Consider the following 22,634-nt stretch of genomic DNA (forward strand, 5'->3'; position numbering starts at 1 on the left):
TAGATTTTAATCCATTGTCATGTCCCACTATCTTTTTTTTTTTTTAAATTAGAGAACAGTAATAATTCTTCCACTATGATTTATTATTATTTTTTTTTAATCTTTAGTCTTAGGACCTAAGTGTAATATGGAAGTCTTACCAGAGTAACGATTGTAAGAACGGGAAAATATTATTTAATACATCACTGTATAAATAGTAGAGCTTCGCTAATTTGTACCTGTTTCTGAGGAGTAGCTTGTGCAATTTCTGGAGCTTGGAAACATGTGGAAACTTTAATCATCTTTTTGACTTTCTGCTGTTCATGAAAATGTCTCCTTATCCGCACAAGTTCTATGTCTGACAGTGTTCATAATGTTGGCCAGCTTTTTCATACTGAACAAGATATTATCAAGACCAAGGAAGAGTTTATTTATTTATTTATTTATTTATTACTGTATTTCCAATATTCTATAAGAGAGCCTACTCTGTAATGGGAAAATGGTGTGGGTTGAAAAGAACTAACCCTTCATTTGTCATTAGCTGGAGACTATTGCTAAGTGATGTGAAGTAGAGTAGCTTAGAGTTTTGATATGAAATGTCTCAGCTCTGAGTCAAATAAAAATCCAGCCAAACAATGTCTCTCTCCAAGAACAGCAATAAAGAAAAGAAATAGGATAAACACTCTTGCTTCTTAATTTATCTTTTCTTACTGTTCTTAGCCATTAAATAGAGAAGAGCTTGCCTCTACTAGGTGCTTCTGTGGCTCAGGGAAAGTTAATGTAACTTCCTGTATTTCCTCTACTAGGTGCTTCTGTGGCTCAGGGAAAGTTAATGTAACTTCCTGTATTTCCTTCCTCCCATCAAAGAGAAAGCAGGGAGTCAGTGATACCTTTCAGCAGACAAGCAATGCTAAACGTCTGCAACACGGAAAGGCCAGGAGCTGCTCACATCATTTCTGGTCATTACCAGAAATGATAGAGCCGTAATGGAGTCTGCTTAGCTGTCCCCAGCAAATCTCCACTCTTAATGTCTCCTGTGAGCAATAAGCATGATTCAAATACTTTAGTCTAAAAGCTCCAGTATGATTGTTGAACAATGGTACTACAAACGCCAAAGCAGTTCCCTTGGAAACTGACATATTAAAACAAACAAATAAACAAATAACAACAACAACAAAGCAATTGGAAATACTTTTCTAAAACATTTTGAAATAGACTATGTTTTCAGGCTTAAGAGGAAAAAAAAAAGAAACTAAATATTAATAAATTTGTCATAAAATAGTAACATTTAGTTGAACTTAGGAAGCCAAAAAATCAGATACATAATGCGAAGTTTATGTTTATGTCCCTGTGTTTGCTAAATAACTCCATTAAGGTCTACCATCTGCATTTGGATACAACTTAAATAGTAAGTTTAAAAAGCTGAATATGGATTTTCATTTTTTATTTAGATGTGAACACAATTCCCATGGAAATGTCTTTTAACAATAATGGATATGCACAGGATCTTCATAGGCGCCATGCTAGAGGCTCACATCCTGTGCATAAGTAAGTAGAGGAATGATAACTGCAAAACAGATATTAAAAAAGATGTTTCAGAGTTCAGGAGGTTTCATGAATTACTATGCCATAAAGCCAAGGTACAGGTTAAGATAAAGAAGTATGTGAGCAGGGACAGGTTCCTAGGGCAGCTGCTCTCATTTCAAACTCAGGTTCCTCCAGATGTTGAGTACTATGGTACATAGCAGAAAGAATTAAATCAGTGTTTGTGGTTCAAAAGTCTGCTTTCTCAGATTCACACTTATGTGGGAAATATCCATTTCAGATCAGGAAAAGGTTCTTGTAAGAATTGTGTCTATGTCTTATTCCGAAAGTGAGAGATTTCATCCATACCTGTGTCTATGCAAGACTTTTACAAAGGAATAAAACTTGTTCACTGACTAGTACACTGTTATCAATGAGATTACTGCCTGAAGAGATTACTATTCCATATAAATAACTGGAATATATCCAGGACTGTTCTTTTACTATCAATCAGAGAAAGAACCCATAAGCTTTGTAGCTTTGAAGTATTGTCATATTTTAATATGAGAAATCTGGAGAAAAGATTACAAAAGAATGAGTTAAAAAAGAAATACAATATGCACTGGAAGGAAGATATGTTTCTGGGTTTGATCTTTACAAACTATTTTATGTGTATGTCAAAAACAAACAAACAAACAAACAAAAACACGCACAGCAACACACCATCCAAAGCATTATTTTTCTCATTTATGCTGTAGGATATACTGGTATATCCAGTACCTAAATTGAGTTCTTTTCCTTTGAGATCAGAGATTTAAACCCAATAAACATATGAATTATCCATCTACATTATAAATATTATTCAAATATATATATAGGCTAACATAGATATATAGATGATAGTTGTAGTGCAGCATATACTATTATTTTACTTCTGGTTTAGCTATTGTTCTGTGCCAACACCAAAACAGGAAGTACTGTATTATCTGAGCTCTGGGAATGACATGATAAGAGCAGTGTTGGTCAGCACAAAACAATCTGTATTCTCACTAAAGTGTGTGAATCTCTCAGCAGTTTAATTTATACAGAGTTTCCTTCAGATATGTTCCTCCTAGATAAATATTCCCTCTCAATATTTCTTGGTTTTATGCTTTCCAATTCAATTTTTAATTTGTCATTTTACTGATATCTATAGAACCTGTGGAGTAGATCCCTTTTCCACAGCAAAAATTAACTAAATCACAGAATCACAGAATCATCTAGGTTGGAAGAGACCTCCATGATCACCTAGTCCAACCTCTGACCTAACACTAACAAGTCCTTCACTAAACCATATCACTAAGCTCTACATCTAAACGTCTCTTAAAGACCTCCAGGGGTGGTGACTCAACCGCTACCCTTGGCATCCTATTCCAATGCCTAACAACCCTTTCAGTAAAGAAGTTCTTCCTAATATCCAACCTAAACCTCCCCTGGCACAACTTTAGCCCATTCCTCCTCATTCTCTCACCAGGCACATGGGAGAATAGACCAACCCCCACCCCTCTACAGCCACCTATAAGGTACCTGTAGAGTGCATGAGAAGAGGTTACTGTTTGAATAAATGCCTGCTTAAATGAGTGGATTAGAAATGATTTTTAAAAGTGACTTAAAATAAATAATTTTCTTGATCTCCTTTCTACCATTATTATTTCATATTACATATTATTTTTGATTCACATTTGCATTTTCTGCACATTTATAATGTGCAAAAATTTGGGAATTTCTTATGCTCAGTGACAATGAGTTCATACTATTAAAGTCCTCTTACTTTGAAAATTACACACCCACATATTTCATTGTTTTTCAATTCCAAAAGTAAATATTTTAAAAAAGAGATGAGTCTTTCTCAGGACTGGACCAGCTGATGGGATTTCTTGCACTTTCACAGGAATGATGAATTTAAGAATCAAGACATGCTATCTATAGCTGTGCAAACATTTTTATTTCTGGAAACTGCTAAAGATTTTAGAAGTTCTACCCGAGTCCTGCTTAATGTGCTTTGACTCTCAAAACTAATGAATAGCATTTTGTTGTTGTTGTTGTTTTTTTGTTTCCTTTATATGAAACTCTCTTCTCTCATGATCATTAATTTGTTCTTTCCTGATTCAGACATACTGTTTGCATTAAGTTCAATTTTATTTTCTGGGTGAGTCTTTTAATCTGGCAGATGTTCAAACTTCTGTTACTAACAAGGCTCATAATTCTTTAAACCAGCAAGTTCTAAATTACTTGCAATCAATAGTATAAAGTGATGAGCCCGGTGCTCTTTGCTCAATGGATTTCCTGATACTTTTGCAAGGGTACGGAACTCGTAAATGCAGTGATTATGGTACCTTCACCTTGGATTTGAAGTATGCAACCTTCAGATCTTATCTGTTTTACAACAGTGTTACTGCTGTAATTTGATTGGTTTCAGATGAGGTAATCCAAAGGAAATTCTAGAAATGCTTGGGGAAAAAAAATGCAAGCAAACAAACAACAACACAACAAAAAAAAACGCATGCTTCCACTGATGAGCAATTCTTGATGAACTCCAGCAAACTCCAGCTGCTAATGACCTGACTTAAGTCCCTCTCAACCTATTTAATCTGGAATAACTTCAAAGTACCAGCTTTCTTACATGTCAGTTTTGACATAACCTTTTTCTCTTTCTCTTTCTCCTTTTTTCTTTCCCATTCAATTGGAATTATACTAATTCATTTAGCCTGACTTAAAGTCTCTCACTGAGTCAAGAAACAGGTTTTAATTTCTTTTCATTTAACTAAGTTTTTGTATTTCCTCTTTTAATGTGTATTCCAGACATATTTTTTGTCAGACACCAAAGAAAAGTAAGCTGATTTTCATTCCTGCATCATCCTGTTGTATTTTAAAACTAGAACAACATTAATATCTCCCTAATACATGGAAATGATTTAGGATACACAAAAGTTAATCAATTAAACTAAATTAGTAATAATTTCATTTATTTAAATTGGCTTAATCCTGTTTTATATCTGATAGATTCTATTTCTAAAACAAAGTATTAAATGAAATTTATATCTTTGTTATCAGTTTGATGGCTTTATATTTCTTCAGATTTTTTTTATATTATAACCACTGCCCACAATGAATATTTCAATGTTCAAGTATAGAACGTTTTGACACGCCAATCGCTTTCTGTACTGAGCTTTTAACACCTGAAATATATTCACAGAAAGTGCATATATATGTAACATTATTGTAAAGGAAAACATACAGAGAAAAATGGTTCAGCCCTCTTCTACTCCAATTCCTGCCTTTTGCTTCAGTAATTTGCTACACAACTGGTTTCCTACAGAACTTTGACTTTCAAAGCTCTTTTATTTTTCTTTTCTTGCCCCCACAAATGTCTATTTTATATTGAAAACAAACAAAAAAACAAACAAAAACACTTGCCTATGACTGGTTGGTACAGTTTTGAAATAGACTTCATAGATTTGAATTCCTTCTCCTTTGATGTCAGGGCATTGATAAGCTTCTTCACATTTTGTAACCCTTTACTAAAGTGTACTGTATAAACTAAATCCACTTCAAAGATGACAATAGCTATATGTTACTTAATATTAAATCAAAATAGTTTTGTGTTTGTGTGTGTAAAATTCACTGTTTAGAAAATTAATTATTTACATAAGCTGCAAAATTTATCTTCTTTTAAGTCTTGTTCCATTTGGCTATTAGACCAACTACTATGCAGATATGTGATGCAAACCATACCTTTGTTTTCTGTTGAGTGTACCATAATGGTCTTCATAGAAAAAGTAGTCTAAACTTGGAAACTGATTTCCTTTTCCAGTTAATGCCACCCTCACTGGCAGAATTTTGGTAAGATCCTTAGAGGACAAGTCAAAGGGTAGGATCTGGAGTTGATTTTCATTCTGGGTCATGCTCATAGAAATTACAGAAATTGCTACTTGGTAATAATATGAAATGATTTCCTACACTTTCATTGGGAAATTTCATAAGGAATGGCAGTCTTAGAACTGTTAGCTGAACCATATGGGAAAGCAAGGAGAACAAGAGAGGTGTGGTGTTTTGTTTTGCTATACTTTTTCCTCTTATTTAATGATTGTTAAAAGTTGGTTTTGGCCTTTAATCTGAATGTCAGAAAAAGAAAAGTCTTTGCAAACTAGACTCTTATGGGAACTGAGTCTTATTAAATTTTCTCTCAAAGTATAATGGATTTGGGTCTTCTTTTTTCTATGTTAGTGACCTGAGCCAAAAGTACAATTTCCATTTTCTCTCAGTAATAAAAGTCCATGCCATAAGAAGATTATGTACATGGTCTTTCCTTAAAAGTTATTATGAAGATCAAAGCTAATAGAAAAGATCCAATGGGAAAGCTTCATGTTTGTGGCAGGACCTGTGGCTTACTCTATGTTCAGTGCATTTCTAGTCTGGTGGTCTTTTCAAGGCAAACATGCAAGAGATCAAAATCTTATGTGCAAATTTTAAATAAGTAAGTCCAGACAGAAATATTTGAAAACAACAAAAACCAAAAATAAACAATCAAACAAAAACCGTCACACTCTGTTACCCTTGATATGATATCATAGTTTTCTTTCCAATATGGCAATCACATTACAACCAAATTTTTGTGTCTCCTGTGATTTTTGCTCAGTTCTGATTCATAAAATTAATTTCTGTCCTTAATATACTCTAGGCAAAGTGTATTACCCACCTAAGCTGTAGGCCCTTTATGTTATTTGTGAAATTATTCATATGTCTTCAAAGCTTTAGTAATCAGTTATTGCTATGTAAGCTATGGTCTCTAGAGATGGGGTAAATATCTTATCTGTGAGTCTTCTCTCTACCCTTTTAATTTCTCTGTGTCCCTAGCAGAAGGTCTAGTTCTGGACTCACAACTTCCCTTGTTTTAAACCCTGATCATACAATTCTTTTAGTCGTTAAGTTCAATCCCCTCCCTCCCCACCCATCCCCCACTCTCCCCCTAAAGGAGGAAGATATAGTATTGCATTAATTATTTTTACTTGAATTAGGAAAAATTTAATTAAATGAGCTATTGATTACCTGATTACTTTGCATTGTTAAAACTACTAAGTTCTTTTTAAGGTCTTTAACTTTTGCTGAGTGCATTGCTGAGATGATAGGTCTCCTGATGTTTGCTTTAAGATATAGGCTAAAAGACCACAATAAGAATATAATACTGGTAAAAGCCAAATGCAGTTTATTGAAAACAAAATACAAAATCCTCCCCCGCCCCCCCCCCCCAAAAAAAAAAAAGCACTTCTAATATAATATATGAATACACAGCTCTTAAGGGAATAGCAAAACATAAAAACATAACAAAAGCCTTCTTTCATAGAAACATACATCATTTCTCTATAGAAGACTTTTTCATAAACAGTTTCAGAAGAGGATCATAGAACAACTAGCTTTTAAACTAATACTATTTAATGTCATTGGTACAAAGAATCTTTCATCTTATAATTAGTTTAAAGTAGGACAGATTAATTTTATTTGATTTCAATTCAGTGATTTAAATGAACAATTTTAATCATTATTTAAATCAGTGAGACGGAAAACTTGATTTAAAAATGACTTTTTTTTTCACTATTTAGCAATTTTTTTCTGAAGAAAGACTGAGTCATTGATTTCTATAATTTGCTGTTTTTAAATTGCTTTTTAGGATACGCAATATCTACATACATTTAAAAATAACTAAGGTATCAAGCAAAGAGACAGTTATCTTAGTCACACTGCTAAGAGATTGCTTCAGGTCATTGTGTCCTGGAAGAACTTAAAACTAATGTACCTTAGTTTCTCACATATTGTTTTATGTTAATACAGTGGAAAAATCTGCTGGCTTTCTCAATCTGAACACATATATTTATGTTTAAATAAACTAGTTACTGAATAAAACTTGTCAAAAAAATCAAACAAAATGTTCTGTGCTGTTATGTTGCACCAAAGATGATAGTTGTCAAAAGTTGTCTTGAGATATAATGAAACTATGCTACTGGTGATGAAGTCACATTTATATACTTACTGTCTATTCTTCATTATAAAAAAGATTTGGAAATTATATTTTTGCATGTTCATGTAGGCAAACATGTTTATTATTATGCCTGCAATTTATTTATTTACCTGTGGACTTTGAGAAATTAATTCTGTGACTGAGTAATGAGCCTTGGATTCTGCTACCTGGCACACGCCATGAGTACTAAACTAATTGAAAAGGAAAATTCTTAGAGCATCTATAGAGGCATAAAAGCTGGTGTTACAGGGTGTTGAATCAAGCAGTAGACTTTATGAATAGATACTGTAGTGTTTTACAATAATGATCAAAACCACTATAGCTTATAACACTATTACAGGACTTTTTATGCATAAGAAGAATTACTCTACTAAGATTTTTCATAGTTCTCTATCAACCAGGTTTTGTTGTAAGTGATCCTCAGAAAAAGATTTTAAGTTAATATCAGTATTTTATCTGCACTACCTTTGTTGTGAGACTAATTTCTCCATTCACTTCTGTTTATTATATTTCTGCAGATGGAACTGTAGGGCCAGATCCAAGAAAAAGGAGTTCAGTGGGCTTAAGTTATTATGCTGGAAATCATGATCTGGAAAAGCGCCTTTGAGATTTTCTTTAAAGAATTTGTTGTCCAAATTTGTTAGGTGTCATTTCAGTAAGTTCCCTTGCAGTTCACTAAAGTTTTTTAGCTATGGACTTAAACCAGTTACTTGTTAAAAAAAACAAAACGTATTTATAGATGCTTCATGAGTGATCAGTATTTGTTCTATAGATATTCCTGGCAAAAGTTGGAAGGGACCAACAAGAACCATTGAGTCCAACACCTGGCTCTACTCAAGACCACATAAAAATCAAACCATATGTCTGAAAGTGTTGTCCGAATGCTTCTTGAACTCCAGCAGGCCTGGTACCATAATCATTTCTCTGGAGAATCTGTTTCGGTGCCCGACCACCCTTTCAGTGTAGAACCTTTTCCTAATATTCAGTCTGAACCCCCCCCGTCACAGTTTCATGCCATACCCTTGGGTCTTATCGCTGGTCACCAGACAGAAGAGATTAACATCTGCCCCTCTGCTTCCCCTTGTGAGGAGGCTGTAGGCTACCATGAGGCTTCCCCTCAATGTCCTCTTCACTAGTCTGAACAAACCAAGTGTCTTCAGCCACTCTTCATACGTCTTGCCCTCTAGACCCTCCATCACCTTTGTAGTCCTCCTTTGGATGGTCTCTAAGAATTTTATGTCCTTTTAATAATGTGGTGCTCAAAACTGCACACAGTACTCAAGGTGAGTCTGCACTAGCACACAGTAGAGCCAGACAATCCCTTGACTGGCTTGCAATGTTGTGCTTGATGCACCGCAGGATATGGTTGGCCCCCTCATCTGCCAGGGCATTCTGTTGACTCATAATCAACTTACCATTGTCCAGAACCCCTAGTTGCCTTTGTGTGGGGTTTCTCTTCAGCCTCTGATCCCCTAGTCAGTACATATAGCCATGGTTGCTCCATCCAACATGCTGAATCTGAACTTGAACTTCATGTGGTTGGTGATTGCACAGCCCTCCAGCCTGTCAAAATCTCTCTGAGACACCTCTCTACCATCAAGGGAGTCAACAGCTCCTCCCAGTTTAGTGCCATCTGCAGACTAAGTGTCATCCACAGACTTACTTAGTATACTTTCAAGTCCTGCATCCAGATCAATTTTAAAAATGCTTAAGAGAACTAGCCATAAAATGGATGTCTGCAGAACCCTTGTAGTGACTGGCCACCAGCCTGATATAACACCTTTTACTATAACACCCTGAGCCCAACCCACCAGCCAGTTATTGACCCACCCTTTCATACAGCCAGTTATCTATCTCTATGCTGGATGTTCTGTCCAGAAATATACTGTGATAAACAATATTGAAATCTTTGCTGAAATATAAAAATTTACACTGGTTTCCCTTGGTCAGCTATGTTGGTAACCTTATCATAAAATTGCCTCCAGGAGGATACGTTCCATGATCTTCCCAGGCACAGAGGTGAGGCTTACCAGTCTGTAGTTCACTGCATCCTCCTTTTGACTCTTTTTAAAAATGGGAGTGATGTTTCCCTTTTTCCAGTCACCAGGGACTTCACTTGGCAACTCAATCAGCCAATTACTTCGGGACCCTGGGATGCGTGTCACCAGGCCTCATAGACTTGTTAAGTTTCATCAGGTGGTCTCCAACATGCTCATCAATTACAGTGGGTGGGACTTTGCTCCCCCAGCCTCCATCTATAGGTTCAGGGAAATGCAAGACTTGGGATGCCTGACTGGCAGTGAAGACTGAGGCAAAGAAGTTGTTAAGTACCTTGGCCTTCTCCACATCTGTCATTACCAGTTCTCCATCTTCATTTGTCAGAAGTGGTACATTCTCCTTAGTCTTTATTTTGCAGCCAATTTACCTGTAGAACCCCTTCTCATTATTCTTTGCATCCCTTACCAAGCTCAGTTCCATCTGTGCCTTGGCATTCCTGATCCTACCCCTGCACATCTGGACAGCATACTCTTGCCTAGGCACATGGACATGTTTCCACTCTCCATGCATTTTCTTCTTTTGCCTAACTTTGACCACCCAGTCCTTGTACAGCCACACTGGTTGCTTACCTTCTCTGTTTGATTTATTACATATGAGAATAGAGAGCTCTTGCTCTCTAAGAAAAATATCTTTAAAGGGTTGACTTGCCGAGGTGATCAGCTGCGGGGTGGATGTGTTCTGCATTGGAGTGGGAGATCATGGTGTGCAGGGTTTCCCTTCACTGAGGCCCCTTCAAGGCAGTCGAGGGAGCAACCAGGACCTGGCAGCCCTTGTGAGGGCAGCTGATGAGGCTCAGGCAGAGCCAGAAGCTCCCACCCCCCTCCCCCAGTCGTACAAAGGCAGCCCCTGGAGAGAGCGAGTGATGAGCACAGAGAACAGAGTGGGCAAACAGGATGTGGCACAGCAGTTTGTGCAGCAGTGTGTGCAGGCAGGGTGAGTAGGGAGGGTCATTTTGTGTTCTGGGATCAGCAGAGGAAGGGCCTTCCACTGCAGCAGAAATGGTGTCCACCCGTCAAGCCTCCCGATCTGAGGTTGAAACCCAGACAAGGCGGGCACAATCTCCCTGGGCAGATGCCTCCACCCAAACACCTCCCGAGGATCGAAAGAGCGGTCCAGACCCTCAGTTCCAGGTAACTCGAGTCTCTGGAGGTCCCCCTAGGGCCTGAAGGCAGAGGTGGGTGTCATGAATGCAAGAGTGCCCAGCTGGATAAGTTTTTCAAACAGGTGCCTCTATTGCAAGAGGAGCTCACCAGACAGCATAGTAGTATTCAGGAATCTGAGCAAGAGATTGACAAATGGTATTATACATTGACATGGTCCGAGCAGTAGCCCTGCCTTAAGTCCAGGCAAGGGGTAGGTAAAGAAGCCCACAGCCCAGAACAAGCACATTTGGAAGACTCACAGGACAAGGGAGAGTGGACCCTTGTCTCTGCTCGGAGCCAAAGGAGGAATCTCTCCCTTACCCCTGAAGTGTCCCTGTGCAAGAGATATGATGTTCTAGGGCAGGAGAGAGGAGACACCGGGAGAATAAGTAAAGATCAGAAAGGCCAGCCACAGGGAACTCACAAAGGCCAACCACATAAAGTGGTTTCAGTCTCCCACCTACATCAGAACCAGTGCCACAAAGAAGGCAGGAAGGGTGTTAGTCATTGGAGACTGCTCTGAGAGGCAGCGAGTCTCCCATTTGCCATCCAATCTCTCCAGAGAGGTTTGCTTTCTGCCTGGGGCCCATATTCATGATATTACAAAGAGCCTACTGAGTATGATGGGTTCCAAAGACTACCACCCCTTCCTACTCTTTCAAGTAGGATCAAACAGTGCTGTGACAAGGAAACTCCAAAATATCAAAAAGGATTGCATATCCCTTGGAAAGATGTTGAAGGGATCGGGAGCACAAGTAATGTTCTCCTCTGTCCTCCCAGTTGGTGACTGGGACCCAGGAAAAAGGAGAAGAACAGACCATGCGAATAATTGGCTGCAAGGCTGCTGGCAGGCCCAAGGGTTTTGGGTTCTATGACCTTGGACGCACTTTTGAGAGACTGGGCATGCTGATGCTGCATGGGGCACAGCTGACCAGGTGGTGCAAGAGTGTTCTGGGCAGTAAACTGGTTGGGCTTATCAGGAGGTCTTTAAACTTGATGCAGTGGGGGAAGGGGATGTACCTCTGAGTGAAGGAAGCGTACCTGAAAACATTATCACTCTAAGTAACAGCAGAGACATATTTCTGAACTGTCCCAATGCAAACAGGAAGGGTTCTGGAAACGTGATGTGACTAATAGCCCAGCTGTAGTCCCTCTACACCAATGCACACAGCATGGGAAACAAGCAGGAGGAGTTGGAAACCATGGCAGTTAGACAAATATGATCTGGTTGCTAACAGAGAAATGTGGTGGCATGGATCACATAACTGGAACACTGGAATAGAGGGCTACAAACTCTTCAAAAGGGGGTGTTGCCCTCTACATTAGGGAAGGGATTGATTGTGAAGAGATGCCTTTGAGAAACAGCCACGGACAGGTTGAGAACTTGTGCGTGAGAGTTAAAGACCACATCAATAAATGACAACTCGTGGTTGGAGTTTATTGCAGGGAGTTTATTAAGGGGAGCCTGTGGTGAGGCATTCTTACTCCAACTACAAGAAGCATCGTGCTCACACGCTCTCATTTTGATGGGGGACTTCAGCCACCCAGATGTCTGCTAGGAAAACTACACAGCAGGTTGTAAGCAATCCAGAAGATTCCTAGAGTACGTTGAGGATAACTTCCTGGTCCAGGTATTAGACAAACCAACCAGACAAGAGTTACTTGACCTGGTGCTCACCAACACGGAAGAGCTCATTAAAGAGGTCAGGATTGGAGGCAGTCTGGGCTGCAGTGACCATGCCCTGGATGAGTTTTTGATTTCAAGGAATACTGGCCTAGAAACGAGCAAAGTCAGGACCCTGAAATTCCTAAGAGAGAATTTCAAGTTATTTAAAGGTGTAGTAGTAGCTGAGGTCCCCTGGAACACTGTCCTTAGGTACAAAGGAGCTGAGCAGAGCTGGCAATTCTTTAAGGATGTTTTCCTTAGAGCACAAGAACTCTTCATCCCCCTGCATAAAAAAGTGGGAAGAGAGGGCACACAGCTGGGATGGCTGAGCAAGGACCTGCTGGTCAGTCTGAGGCTCAAGAAGGAAATGCACAGGCAGTGGAAGCAGGGACACATGGCCCGGGAAGAGTACAGGGATGCAGTCTGGATGTTCAGGGACGGGATCATGAAAGCCAAGACACAGATGGAATTGAGCTTGGCAAGAAGAATAACAGAAAGGGATTCTTTAGGTGCATTGCTCAAAAAGGAAAGGCCAAGGAGAGCATACCCCCTATGATGGATGAGAAGGGTGAACTGGTAACAACAGACAGTGAGAAGGCTGAGGTACTTAACAACTTCTTTGCCTCAATCAGTCAGGCATCCCAAGTCTTTCATTTCCCTGAACCTATAGATGGAGGCTGGGTGAGCAAAGTCTCACCCACTGTAATTGATGAGCGTGTTGGAGACCACCTGATGAAACTTAACAAGTCTATGAGGCCTGGTGACACGCATCCCAGGGTCCTGAAGGAATTGGCTGATTGAGTTGCCAAGCCTCTTTCCATCATATTTGAAAAGTCCTGGCACTCAGTTAAGTTCCTGGTGACTGGAAAAAGGGAAACATCACTCCCATTTTTAAAAAGAGTCAAAAGGAGGACGCAGGGAACTACAGACTGGTGAGCCTCACCTTTGTGCCTGGAAAGATCATGGAAAAGATCCCCCTGGAAGAAATATCGAGGCACATGCAAGACAAAGAGGTGATATGAGACAGCCAGCATGGCTTCACCAAGGGCAAATCATGCCTGACCAATCTGGCAGCTTTCTATAATGGAGTGACTGCATCAGATGACAAGGGAAGACCAACCAATGTCTTTCTTCAATGTTCTTTATTTTCTCTCTTAGTTTCTTCCACCACTCTAAATTGGAAGGATATTTCAATAGTCTTTTGCTGAATTCTTGTGAAAGCTGCTTAGTCACGGCATTTATGTCACCTAATAAAATTGCAACTGGTCTCACATTATTCCCCAACTCTTCTGCACAAATATCAGTCTGAATAACCTTTACATCTTGATGGAACAACTTACCCTTGGCATCGTCTTTAGTCATATCAGGGATAAGAGAGTCATTAGGGGCAGTCAACATGGCTTCACCAAGGGGAAGTCGTGCTTGACCAACCTGATAGCCTTTTATGAAGACATAACCAGGTGGATAGATGATGGAAAGGCAATGGACATGGTGTATCTTGATTTCAGTAAAGTCTTTGACACCGTCTCCAACAGCATCCTCACAGCTGAACTGAGGAAGTGTGGTCTGGACAACTGGGTGGTGAGGTGGACTGTGAACTGGCTGAGGGGAAGAAGCCAGAGGTTTGTGGTTAATGTGACTGAGTCGAGTTGGAGTCCTGTATGTAGTGGAGTCCCTCAAGGATCAGTACTGGGACCAGTGTTGTTCAATATATTCATCAGTGACTTGGATGAGGGAATGGAGTGTGCCATCAGCAAGTTTGCTGATGACACTAAACTGGGAGGAGTGGCTGACACGCTGGAAGGCTGTGCTGCCATCCAGTGGGACCTCGACAGGTTGGAGAATTGGGGGGGGAGAAATGTAATGAAATATAATGAGGGCAAGTGTAGAGTCCTGCATCTGGGCAAGAACAACCCCAGATACCAGTATAGGTTGGGGACTGCCCTGCTGGAGAGACCCACCTGGGGGTCCTGGTGGACAGTGGGATTGCCATGAGCCATCACTGTGCCCTTGTGGCCAAGAAGGCCAATGGCATCCTGGGGTGTATTAGCAGGGGTGTGGTTAGTAGGCCGAGAGAGGTTCTCCTTCCCCTCTACTCTGCCCTGGTGAGACCACATCTAGAATATTGCATACAGTTCTGGGCCTCTCAGTTCAAGAAGGACAGGGAACTGCTTGAGAGAGTCCGGCGCAGAGCCATGAGGATGATTATGGGAGTGGAGCATCTCCCTCATGAGGAAAGGCTGAGGGAGCTGGGTCTCTGTAGCCTGGAGAAGAGGAGAGTGAGGGGTGACCTTATTAATGTTTATAAATATGTAAAGGGTGAGTCTCAGGAGGATGGAGCCAGGCTCTTCTCAGTGACATCCAATGATAGGACAAGGGACAATGAGTGCAAGCTGGAACATCGGTGGTTCCGCTTAAATATGAGACAAAACTCTTTATGGTGAAGTTGACAGAACACTGGAACAGGCTGCCCAGGGGGGTTGTGGAGTCTCCTTCTCTGGAGACATTCAAAACCCTCCTGGACATGTTCCTGTGTGATGTGATCTAGGTGTTCCTGCTCCAGCAGGGGGATTGGACTAGATGAACTTTCAAGGTCCCTTCCACTCCCTAACATTCTGTGATTCTGTGATTCTGTGAAACCTTGGTGGAAGACCAAAATGCAAAATCCAGTTCAACCTTGCACCAAGCAAGATGACTACATCAGCATGCTGTAATGCTGTGGATCTTGCTGCAGCTACACAAGTTGGATGGTTATCAGGAACTACTCCTTTTGCCATTGGTGCAGGCAAAAAAGACAGTCCACAAAGGTCCACCAACTTTCTGATGTTGTTTCCATCATTTGAATAAGCAGCACCTTTGCCAATGATTAACAGAGGCTGCTTGGCATGAGCAATGATAGATGCTGCCTTGGATACAGCAAAGTGTTCAGCCATGCTGATTGGAGGTGGTGGGCAGCATTCTACATAGTTGACAGAGCTCTTGTTCACCTCAAGACACCTCATCACAAAATCCCCAGGTATGTCAATATAGTAGGAAACTGGACAACCATACATGCTGGTTCTTACAGCCTTTTCAATAACAGAAGGAATAACTTCTAGACTGTGTGGGCGGACAGAGAGTTTGTTGCACAGCCTACCAGATTCAACCTGTGGAAATTCTTGGAAAGCTCCCATGGTTTCCTTATTTCTGTCAAAAGACCTTCTAATAACAATCAAAGTCCAACAGTTCATCCCAGCAAGTGAGTGTAAAAAACCTGAACCAGACACTACCAGACATATTCCTGGCCTGCCAGTCAAATATCCAACAGCAGATGCAGCATTACAGGCAGCTCGTTAATTTCTCATTCCTATGTATTTAATTCCAACTGCTTGGGCTGCAACTGTGATTTCAGTGATTGGAATACCAACAATGCCAAATTGGAATACCAACAATGCCAAACATGTATTCAACGTTGTGAGCTCTGAGGGCCTTGGCCACTAGCTGGGTCCTGCTCAATGCCTCCCCTGCTGCCATGACAGTGCCTCCACGCAGTCATCTACCTGGACTTCTGTAAGACTTTTGACATGATCTCACATGATATCCTAATATCAAAACTGGAAAACTATAGATTTGAAGGGTGGACCATACGGTGGATAAGGAATTGGCTCGATGGCCACACCCAGAGAGTAGTGGTCAATGGTTCTACATCCAGGTGGAAGCTGGTGACGAGTGGTGTCCCTCAAGGGTCTTGGGACTGGTGCTTTTAAATAGTTTCAGCAATGACATAGACAGTGGAATTGAGTGCACCCTCAGCAAGTTTTCATATGACATCAAGCTGAGTGGTGCAGATGATACAATAGGGGGAAGGGATGCCATACAAAGGGACCTGGAAATGCTTGAGAATTGGGCCCACGTGAACCTAATGAGGTTCAACAAGTCAAAGTGCAAGGTGCTGCACCTGGGCCAGGGCAATCCCAGACATGAGTACAGACTTGGAGAAGAACCCATTGAGAGCAGCCCTGCAGAGAGAGACTTGGGGGTTCTGGTGGATGAAAGGCTCAGTATGAGCCAGCAGTGTATGCTTGCAGCCCAGAAGGCCAACTGCATCCTGGGCTGCATCAAAAGAGGAGTAGCCAGAAGGATGAGGGAGGTGATTGTTGCCCTTTACTCTGTCCCTGTGTGGTGGTTTTACCGTGCTAGGCAGCTGAACACCACAACCGCTCTCTCACTCCCCCTCCTTAGATGAGGAGGGGAAGAAGTAAAGGAAAGAACAACTCATGGGTTGAGATAAGGATGATTTAATTACAGGGAAGAAAAAAAATAATTATTAAGGAAAGATTATTATTAATTAAACAATTTAACTAAACAATTTAACTAAACAATTAACAACTTAACTAAACGGGAAAAAAGGAAAGGGGAAAAGGGAGGGGGAAAGGGAAAACTAAACAAAACAAGTAAAGGCTGTGTGGAAGTGCAGAGGAAAGAAATTACTCTCTACTTGCCACAAATGAGCGATGCTTGACCACGTCCTTGAAGCAGGGCCTCAACGCACGTAGCCGGTGTTCGGGAGGAGGACAGACGTTTTCACAACGAGAGCCCACCCCTCCCCTCTTCCTCCTTTTTCCACCTTTTATTGCTGAGTGTGACATCATATGGTATGGAATATCCCTTTGGTTGGTTGAAGTCAGCTGCCCTGGTGATGTTTCTTTTCTCACATCTTTGCCCACCCCTAGGGGGGTTAGAGAGAGTCCTGATGCTGTGCCAGCACTGCTCAGCAGCAGACACAACACTGGTGTGATACCATTGCTGTTTTAGCTACGAGTGCAGAGCACAGCACTGTATGGGCTGCTGCAGGGAAAGTTAACACCCCAGCTTGACCCAGTACACCTTGTGAGGCCCCATTTGGAGTAACTTGTCCAGGTCTGGAGCCCCCAGTCCAAGAAGGATTTTCATGTTAGAATGGGTCCAGAGGAGGGCCACAAAGCTTACTCAGAAGGCTGGAGCACCTCTTCTATGAAGACAGGCTGAGAAAGCTTGGGATGTTCTGCCTGAAGAAGAGAAGGCTCTGGGGAGACATCACTGTGGCCTTTCAGTACTTAAAGGGGGCTTATAAAGAGGATGGAGAGGGACTCTATACTCGGGTAGATAATGATAGGACAAGGGAGAGTGGTTTTAAACTAAAAAATGATAGAATTAGATTATATATTGGGAAGAAATTCTTCACTGTGAGTGTAGTGAGATGCTGGAACACGTTACCAAGAGAAGTTGTGGATGCCCCATCCCTGGAGGTGTTCAAGGCCAGGTTAGATGAGACCCTGAGCAACCTGATCTAGTGGATGGTGTCCTTGCCTATGGAACTAGATGATCTTTAAGGTCCCTTCCAACCCAAGCCATTCTATAATTCTATGATTCTTACTCCCTGCTACTGAAAAAAATAGAGGAAAATATTGCTGATCTTTTAACCAATTGCACCAAGGCACTGAATTCTCCTTTGATTACCTTTGGACTTCTTTTTGCTACTTCATCACTGCCAACATGAAAAATCAATGGATAATAATCAGAGTGCTGTACCAGGATAGAAAGTTTTCTAGTACTGTCTTTTACCCAAGCCCCTGTGAGGCAGCAGAATTCGCTAGGGGTTGGGACAAGCTGGTCTATTGTGCCCTCTGTTCCCCTCAGAAGAGAGTCACCTATGACAGCAACCCTTCTTTTTTTCTTGGTGGAGGTGGTCACAATACTTGGGATAGGCTGGCTTGCCCTAGGCAAACCCTCCAACCTGGATGGACCTTCATCCACATCATTGTTTGTCCATCAAATTCCAGAGCCTGTTGTATAATTGCACCTAGGTAGTGAGGTAGGTAGGAAGGATATTTGCCTGCTTCCCCAAGGAAAAATCTGCTTTCAATTCCCCCTGTCTCTTAGGTCCCCTGCTTTTGCCTGTTGGCAAGAAGGTAGGGAATTCTTCATTTCTTGTGTTGTGGCTGGCTGATGCACGCGTCTAAGGGAAGGTTTCAAGAAAGAAGTCTATTTATGGGTTCACATTCACGTCATAGTGCTTTCTTTAACTGATGCTTCCGTGTCGGTTGTATTACCACTAGGAAGTTCTGCTGAATCATGTACAGACTCATTTATGGTAACAGGATTAACAAAATTATATGTAATTTGGAGCCAATGAATAGATGGGTGATAATGTCTCATCTCCCTCATCATTTACCATTTTTTCAATTAACAACCTTGCTGCTTATTTATATTCTAAAAACAAACAAACAAACAAACCAAACAAAAACAAACAAAAAATAAAATATAAAGTATAACACAATAAAGACTTTGTGAGCTCACTTTATAAATTCCTTACAGTCATTGTGTTCATACTGTAATGTAATATGCATTTTCTATGCTTTCTGTGCCATGAAATATGAATGGTATACCAGCTTAAAACATTTTAACATTGTTTTGAAAACACCTTTTTTTTGGTCTTCTTAGATGTAAGTCAGTCTGTTTCATGTGTGTGGACTCTTAAAAATATTATAAAAATGTATTAAGTGAAATAGTACAAATTAATTTCACTAAATATACTGATTTTCACTGATGTTAACACACTTTTTAAATTTGTATTTTCATTTTGTTAAGAAATGCTGCAAAATTTGTCTAAAATCATGCCTTCCTAAGTGACTTCAATACTGGGGAATACTCATGATAATGCAGTTTTCTACATCCATTAAGACACTGCAGTAACTTTCAGTTGGCAAGCCCATAAGGTATAAATCACACTGTTCTCTGACATTAGAGGACTGATAGCAGACAGAATGAGATACGAAATGCCAGATCTCTTTATCCAGTTCACGCTAGTTTGAAGTGCAAAAAGCTTGGGATACTGATTTCAGTATTGCTTGTAAATCTTGATAGTTGATGTTAGTAATACAGAAAATGTATCTGGGATTTCCAGAGTAATCGACACAAAGTTTCTATCAGTTAGCTTTTTCTGTTTGTAAAATACTCCTTTTCAGATACATTAGATAGATAGATTAGATAGATAGATAGATTAGATTCATTTTGCCAAGAACCCTGAAAATAAAATGGAATGGTGACAGTGATTCTGTTGCACAAAACTGAACTTAGTAAAACTCAGTGTGTCTTAAAATTACAGCTTTATACAGATGTTTCATATTTCCATCCTGTAGAAGCATCCTAGAACCTCATGTACTGCCCACAGATGAGGCTCATTTGAACAACTGATCTGGAAAATGTTTCTCTCAACCTGTTTTTGAGTCATGAATCTTCATGAAAATGTCTGTGACAATATTTTTATCTTGGAAAGACATTACAGCAGCATCTTAGCATGATCAAACTAAGAAAGGTTCTTCACTAATTTCTTCTTATGGTCAGACCAGATGATCTTGAAGGTCTTTTCCAACCTTAATGATTCTATGATTCTTTTGCTGTAGATAAGCACTTCCACTACCTCTATTTAAACAGAATTATCTCATGATATCTTGTGGCATACATTTTATACTGTTGTGACAGAAAAGGTAGATATTAAAAAAAAGCAAACTTAGCAACAACTAAACATCAAAAAAAACCAACAACCATACTGTTATATCAAAGTTAATTTAGTCAGCTGGTGAAAATAATATACAGATATGAGACATAACTTGCTTAACAAATCCTTCTTTTTCCTTTTATTTTTAATTCAATTTCATCTCTAAAACTTCAGGAGTCATACTCACTCCATTTCTTAAATGATCAAGTTTTACAGAATCACAGAATAATCTAGGTTGGAAGAGACCGCCAAGATCACCTAGTCCAACCTCTGACCTAACACTAACAAGTCCTCCACTAAACCATATCACTAAGCTCTACATCTAAACGTCTCTTAAAGACCTCCAGGGGTGGTGACTCAACCACTACCCTTGGCATCCTATTCCAATGCCTAACAACCCTTTCAGTAAAGAAGTTCTTCCTAATATCCAACCTAAACCTCCCCTGGCGCAACTTTAGCCCATTCCCCCTCGTCCTGTCACCAGGCACGTGACAAGACAGAAATATACCACAATATAAAAACAATATAAAATTATATCTCTAAGGAAGAAACATACTGTAAAATACAGCATATTCTAAAAGTTTTCATTTTCAAGAATACTGCCTCTCTTTTGTTGATGCTTTTCAGTCTCAGACATGTCTCTTCTATAGCACCTTCTATTCACAGCAGAGGAAAAAAAAAGTTGAATGTTCGTTTTACAGTTACAAAATGAAAAAAAAAGACTAATGCCACAAAAATAAATATATTTACAAAAGACTTCTTTATAGTTGAGCCTTTCTAGTCATGTAGTCTTTTTTTTTTCTTTTTTTTTTTTTTCTTTACTACATCTAGTAAAGTGATCTACATTACTACTAAGTAAAGTGCAGCTTTTGCAAAAGACATCTTTACTCACAGTAATGCCAGTGGCAGTTATGGCAGTTAGGCAAGGAAAACTATGACATTAAAAACACAACCAACCAATAAAAACACATTTAAATATTTTCTTATGCACATAACACCGTAGGATTTGCAAAGTTGCTTTGTACACCATTTAACATTAGATTTTTAACTTTGTAGGCTATGTTATAGGACTCAATTTCCTACATGAACAATGAAACTTGAAAGGAAAATTCATAGTACTTAGACTAGGAGCTGACTTGTCCCATTGACTGGAATCTAATGCTTTAACCTGGTGCTTGTATACAGGGAGTATATAACCCCTGTATGAGGCAGCTTCCATTTTGCTTCTACAGGAAAGACCTGCAGTAAAAACATTTTCTGGAACTGTCAGAAAAGAAACAAGATCTGGCTGTAACAAATGACAAGTCATTAATGGGAATCTTTTTGCTAGACTACATGAGAACACCTAGTACAATGGTTAGTGTAAAGTAATAGAATAAAAGGTATTAGGACATTTGACTTCTGACTGGCTATGGAAGCTTGAAAAGGGATTGCACAGTACTATGATGGAAAAGAAGTATATTGGCAAGACAAATTAGAGTGTTAATATAAAATATGTTCAAAAGCAGGAAGTGTGTTGGGGTTGAAACAGAACAACAACAACTGGAGCTGCAAGAGACAAACAAGATTCTAAGCATCTATGGTGTAATATAAGCTCTTTGTCTTATATCCAAGGAGACCCAACCATACATCTGCAGAGGTTTCAGTGGTTGATTATACACAGGTGGGACAGCTTGAGAAATAAATTGTTATACCCTTCACCCTGTTCTGAAGTCCTTCACTAACTTGTTAATGTTAGCTAAGATAACAGGTCTTATATAGCAGCAACTGGAACTTCTGAATTTGCTCTTGATTTGTATTAGAGAAATAGCTGTTTCCACCATCAGCTTCTCACCCCACCTGCTATAATTTCCAAGGCAACCAGCCACAGCTGGTTGGGCCAAAGTGGGAAAATTATAATTAATTGGCCCTTAGTGGCTTAACCATGATGTGCGAAGTAAATATGCAATGACATACATACATGCAGCTTAAACTGATTGATATATTTTTTCATATCTGTCAAAATCTAGACCATATGATCACACCAAATAAACTATCTCTATGGTTTGAATAGTATTTCAACATGTTGGGAGTTGTCTGGGTACATTTTTTTTGACACTAGGGGGTGTTTGATCTGCTGAAGTATGACAAAGTATAATATTCAGAGTTTTGTAAAGTATTTATCTTGAACAATGAGAGCTGCTGATAAAGATGAAGGCCATATTCCAGGCAGAACTGGTTTCCAATTAATTCTGAAGGGAAATCAAAAGCCTGAATGCTTGCAGTGTGTGACTTGTGTATGTGTGAGAAAAAAACAATTGAAAGAACAACAACAAAAAAAAAATGAAAATAAACAAGGAAATCATAGAGATATCCATTTAAACAGAAGTTATTCTGGAACTGAATAATCTGGAATGGTAGACCAGATCCTGTATCCTTCATTCTTATTTGTTGTTTTTGTCTAGCCTTTGGAGGAACTTGCATTAAACTTGTAGGTAATATTAATAGGAGTTTGAAGAAAACTGCTTTTAAGTAGATAATGAATAAGAAGTTTAGGTGCCTAAGCATAGTGTATTTACAATCACTGAAAAATTTCTAGGGATAACTGAGCTCTTCATTTAGGGTTGGCCAATGTGCTGTCCTGGAAGAACAGTTGAGGGTGAGGAATAATATCCCAGGACATCTCAGATAAGGATATTAATCTGCAGGGGG

General features: G+C 39.7%; 1 pseudogene across 1 annotated transcript in view; it reads right to left on the minus strand.

Moving 5' to 3' along the window:
• Window positions 1-13,352: 13,352 nt before the first annotated feature.
• Window positions 13,353-22,634, minus strand: part of LOC310904578 (2-hydroxyacyl-CoA lyase 1-like) — a 176,762-nt pseudogene continuing 167,480 nt past the window's right edge. Inside the window, exons 2-3 of the transcript in view lie at window positions 15,065-15,884; window positions 13,353-13,757 (exon numbers count right to left, since the gene is read on the minus strand). The product of the transcript in view is annotated as a 2-hydroxyacyl-CoA lyase 1-like (transcript). The remainder of the gene's footprint in view (window positions 13,758-15,064; window positions 15,885-22,634) is intronic.

Source organism: Anser anser (genome assembly GCF_964211835.1).
Source record: "Anser anser genome assembly, chromosome: 1".
NCBI lineage: Eukaryota > Metazoa > Chordata > Aves > Anseriformes > Anatidae > Anser > Anser anser.